Source organism: Protobothrops mucrosquamatus, unplaced genomic scaffold (genome assembly GCF_001527695.2).
Source record: "Protobothrops mucrosquamatus isolate PMUCROS unplaced genomic scaffold, P.Mucros_1.0 scaffold51, whole genome shotgun sequence".
In the NCBI taxonomy this organism is placed as follows: domain Eukaryota; kingdom Metazoa; phylum Chordata; class Lepidosauria; order Squamata; family Viperidae; genus Protobothrops; species Protobothrops mucrosquamatus.
In genome coordinates this window covers 492,824-498,823 of record NW_015386432.1, presented here as the reverse complement: position 1 = coordinate 498,823, position 6,000 = coordinate 492,824, and positions in this window count along the sequence as shown.

The following is a 6,000-nucleotide window of genomic DNA, read 5'->3' as shown; positions in this document are numbered from 1 at the left end:
AAATAAATGAACTTTTGCACAATATTCTAATTTTTTGAGTTTCACCTGTATGCTGAACCATAGTCCATGAATGAAGAGAACCATTTTTGGTGCCTGTGGGATCCTTCATTTGTAGAGAATCCCACTTGTCTGGTTCCTACAGTTTTTTGAAATAGAAACTGAATGGCAAATTGCAGATTTTTTAATGTTATTTTGTAAAGTTGGCAGGTTTGGCGCACCACCATTCCCCCCAATAGAAATTTTAAACAATCTGCCTAAAATTTCTAGCTGTATCACCCAGCTGGCTTCATGCCTAAGGTGAATCTAGAACTCACAGTCTCTGGGTTTCTAGCCTGATACTTTAGCATCAATCCAAATTGGCTTTTATGGCATATTAGTTTGTTTTCAAATCCTAGTGTTCACAGAGATCCAAGAGCCAACAAGCTCTTCCTCCACAATAGTTGAGTGCTGGGAAGTCAGTTAATTGGGGATCATTGATGAGACAGAAAGAATGTCTCAGCCTGGCCTCTTGGGTTTGCCCCAAGAAACAAATCTCTGCTTTCTCTATAAATAAAGTGAAAGAGAAACAACTCATTTTTGAGTTTGTGAAGATGGCAAGCTTTCCTTTTCAATAGCCTGCCTTGATATTTGGACTCCTTTATTTAGCCATTTTATCCAGCCCCCATGTTGAGATACCAAGGAACTAGAAAGTGAGCCAAACTACATCACCTCCTTCAATGATTACATAGAGGAGCCTATGCAATAATATGCAGTAAAGTGCTGCTGTTTTGGCATTGATAGTTTATGCTTTAAGATAATGTTCTTAGATTGCAGGAAATTTAGGACTGGGTTAATCCAAGATTTATTGCAAGAGTAAGCAAGCACCCAGCAATGGTTTATGGTGGTTAGTTCAAGTTAATCTGTGATCTTATCTGGAATTGACCATAATTACCTTGAAATAGCAGGAACATCTTGTTAATATCCAAGAAAAGACCCATTTGGGGCTACTTTCCTAGGATGCTGGACTGTACCTGGTCAGGTGACAAAGTTAATGTGGGAGAATTCAGACTCACCTTTTTGCAGAAATGCTGTTATTATTCATACTAGAGTGTGAACACCTTCCCTATTTTCAACGGAGGACAATCCATTTCTGCCAGAATCCTAAGGAAACTTTTATAACTTCATCCTGGAGAATATATAAATTAGGTTGCATTGTATGAATCTCTGATGTGTTTTGTTTTACATTTGCTTGCCTTTGGAACATGCATTGTCAAAATGAAATGATAGTATACTTAGGGATCAGAATCACATCAGAGAAAAATGGCATTATGGTGAAGAAGCAAATGAATAAAGTTGATAACAAAGCAGCAACCATACTAGGAAATTGATCTCATGCCACTGACCTGTAAAGCACACCACTGTGGTGAAAGTGGCTACCAAAATACTGCAACTCCATTGACATAAAGAAGCCCCCATGCCAGATCCTCTGTGACAGTTGATCATAAACATAGGGTTGATTGTACCCATATGGTCTTTTTTTCTGACAATAGTGAAGATGTGCAGCCTCCTATGGAGATTTATGTATTCTGGCAGGAATACTCTGAATGGGGCAGCTGTGTTTGGTCTGTTCAGGGAATAACAGCGCACACAGTTATTGTCATTTACAATGTTAATTCTATGAAAGCTGGTGAGACAAACATTTCCTAAATGTACATCAAATTAAATTGTATACCAGCTGTCCTGGTGGTTCAGGGAATAGCAAAATGATAACTGCAGTTCTACTCTAGCTTTTGGGGAAATTTCACCTGTTAGCTGACCTCTACAATATATCATTTTAGAGCCAATATCCAAATTTCCTTATTGTGCTAAAGCATAATGTGGCTCTAGCTTAGCACAATGTATAATTATCAACTGCAATATGTCAGTCATGGTTTATGACAGTCTTATCTATGAACTATTGTGGCTTTTTCAACAGATTTTGGTGAAAAAGTATGGCTTAGGTAGGCAACCAAAGGGTCATGGGCATTTGCCCAATTTCTGTTTTGTGACTTCCACGGCCTCAAGATTACACTTCTGAAATTTGCTGGCAACTGGATGTATAATAGTAGTACTTTCCACCTCCCATTTTTATTAGGAAATGAACTAGGTATACAAACCCCCTGGGCATTATAAAAGAGGTGAAAATAGAAAAACTGCAACCAGGGCATCTTTTCTCAGTTCAACTGCTTTTGTTGTCTCTGGTGTACTGGGATTGTAATTAACCATGAAACTCTCAGTTTCATCGCTGGGCTCCTTCCTTTGGCTGCTTCTGCTTTGTCTAATTGTAGAGGTTAGCAGCATGATGCTGAAGTGATGGTCTAATATCAACATCAAATAAAGAATAAATGAAATTATCCCAACCTAGTAAATTGCAGTCCATTTCATGAGGACTCGGGCAAGAACACTTGAAATTACATAAGATCTAAGGTGATGAGATGGCTGCAAGATTCAGCCAATGCCATTGAGGTATTTATTTTGAAGGGTTGGCAAGCAGTGAAATTGTGTGATCACCCAATGCCTGAAATAGTTGTTGACTCCTGCTTCTCTGTACTGTAATTGCTTGATTTTTTTTAACCAAGCTTTTTTTAAAAAAAAAAAAAACAACTTTTGAAAACAAGCAGGCAAGCACTAAGAAGTGATAGTGCAGTGCCAGAATAAAAAAATAACGAATGCAACTATTCTATCATCTTTTCTTGAATTATCTGACATCAGAAAACTGAGTAAGTCTGTAGTATCACATTAGGCTTCTTTCTCTGTTGAATGAACTCAACAAATTGTATGGTTGTTCCTACCAGCTACATGCTGAGAATTCTGGAGGTTGGGCAGATAAAGAAACATTCAGGTCTATCCAGGAATTTTCTCCTATTACCCAATTATGAATCTCCAAGTTCCTGACATTTCTCTTTCAGTGTTCCATTATTTTAAATGTATTATTTCTCAAAAAAACCCTATTTTGCCTTGAAATTTTCCTCATTGATTTTCTGAATTAATCGATACCACCTTATTTAATAGTATATATATATTTATTTTATATAAACTGTATAGTCAACTGTAGATCTGGAATTGCAAGATGGGAAACACATCTTGGATATAAAAAATAAGAGGTTGGAAGTAGATATATTTTCTGATAAGCAAGCTTTGAAATAAGATTTTTTTTAAAAGGCTATGGAGGAAAAGATTCAAATCCAAGTTGGTTTCATATATTACGCTTAGCCATAATGTAGTTTAATTTGGTTTGTACTCACAAGTTGTATCTTAGCATAAACCTGGGAAGATTTTTTTTTCAGGTCAAAGACATACTTTGGCTTTTAGGACATGGTTGTCCGAAAGTGGGTAGACTGTGGCAAAAAGTAAACTTACATCTAAATTACGAATTTTAAATGTGGTTAATATAGGGCTACTCAAATAGGTTGAAAAAAATCCAGATGAGTATTAGAAGATAGAAGAGATACAGAAAAGGTATATTTTACTTCCATCTACCGCAGTAGTTCTCCTTTTTGTAGCCCAAAGATTTCTCTTTATGCATGTACTGTAATGATTCTTTTCTATCCTGTTAAACATAAGAATTCTATGACTTTTTGCAAAGATTTCCTGGCTGTATCCAAACATTTTGGAGCGTTATGCTTTTCTGCCACAAGAGATTTGTGAGAACTGAAAATCTGACCATAGAATGATTTACATGGTATAATAAGAAGCAAGTATTGATGCAATATGTTTTTCCCTTGCTAGACTTATTTGCTGTTGAAAAAAAAAATCCAGATGGTTTGAATAGATTAGAGCTGTGCACGGTTCAAAAGTTATTTGGTAAAAACTTTGGAACTTCTGTGAGTGTAGCATCTCTCTGCTACTCATTAAAGAAGCCATGTCTTGGGGGGGGAGGAATTCTATGGAAACTTGGAAATAGGTGTGGCAGCCCTTAAGGGCTTATTAGTATACTTCTAAAACAGCTGCATCTTTGGGAGGACTTGTATAAAAGATGTGTGCAGTATACATGTGAGTTGTGACATACTTTGTTCAAATAATTTTTGAACTGCAGACAGAGATGGGTGTTTGACATAAAGTGATCTTAAACTACATTTAATTATTGTTTTCCTATGGTCTCTTTCTCTGAAAACTGTAGAAAATTAGGCCTCCCTGAATTTTGCTACTTCTATAGTGCACCCCATCAAAAACTTGGCATGCCTCCATGCAAATATAAAGTGGATGGGGTTGTGACATAGTGGTGTCATGCTAGTTTCATGAAAGTTTAACCCTTTCTACAGACCTTGTTGCATTGTTGCTTTTGAAAAACAGCAGTTTATAGGGAGAAACTAAAGAAGACAGGTACCAGGGTAGAAGAATGCAATTGCAAATCAACTAAAAATGGCAACTAATTCTGATGTCATATTTTGTGAAAGTTGTGATTCAGATATTCAACAGAATCTGTTTAAACTAGGTATGTCCAATATATGACCCACGGGCCACATGTGACCCTGAACAGCTAAGTAATTCGACCCCACAAGATAATATATATAAAAAGGAAGTTTATTATTTATATACGTTACCTATATTATATATTTTATATGCAGCCTAAAACTATTCCTCTTCATTCAGTGCGACCTAGGCAAGCCAAAAGATTGGACAACCATGTTCTAAAACATTTCACCATTTGGTGGGAGTCATGGCAAATGCATGTATGTGGAAAGAGACAGAGACATTAACATTGGAAGAGAATGATTTAAATAACTGAGATGTATATTGCATTTACTCAAAAGATAGGCAACCATAATTTAAGATCTATCCTTCCCACAAAAAATGTTTAGATAAAAAACAATTATTTGCTTCTATAATATGGGGGAAAGGTAGCCTTATTTTCTGATAAATGTTCCTGTTGATAGCTGGTCTGTTCACAAATGCATATTTTGAGGACAGTGCTTGTTAACACCACAAAATTATTTTTAGTCCTTTTAAGTCGCTGACATATATAAAAACAGTCTGAGGGGTACTTGATGCTCTCTGAACTTGGTTGTTTTCTTGCAGACATTTCATTACCCAAACTAGGTAACATGATCAGTGCTAGCAAGAAAACCAAGCTCAGAGAGCACCAAGAACCCCTCATTTCAACCCTGAGCCACAAATGTTTTCCTTTATTAAAATCCACTCTGCAATAAGTTACTCATCTTTTAGCTTGGCAGGCTATATTGTCTTGATAAGTGATTGCATTTTACAACAAATAAAGCAGACATGCAAAGTGAAATGATTCTCTATGCAGCTTTTTTTTTGCAATAAAGTATTTCTGTTTAATATGGGTACCAAAGAACAATAATTGATTGCCAGCATTAATTATGAATGAATGCAAATATGAGGCCACCTGTTACTATTGAATGATGGCTATTAATTTCTACCCTTTTGTGTCTATAGTTTAAATAATCAATGAGAAGAATTTACTCTGTAAAAGGAAAAAGTTCCAAATTTGTTCTTTTATTTTGAGGTTTCTTATGCAGTCTCTTATTGACACGTTCATGGAATTTATTCATCAATTCATTTTTGAAGCTGTTTAAAAAAGTTGATTACTTATAAACATATTTCTACAGGGAACATGTGACACATTTTTGAACTTTTAAAATATTTTTCTTTATAAGTTCAGGTGAAGTTATTCATTAGAGTCAATTATCAATTGCTATAAGTACTGAGAAATTTGGAGTTTTAGAATCAGGACGGAAAAATCAAAACTGAATTTTCCTATAAATCAGAGATAGATGAGCACTTAAAAACTCTCTAGATGTAAGGAATTCATTGTTACCATGGTCTTAGCTATAAGGCTTTATGGTAGAGAGATAACTAATATATTCCTTGTATCGACCATGGCTGACAATATTTGGAAATCCCACATCCCACCTGGGACTTCATTTCTCTGGAAGCTTCTATGGGTTTCTAAGTTAGTACATTGTGCCTGGGGAGTGGTGCATAAAAATGTCAATTACATGTACTTCTTTTTTCTGT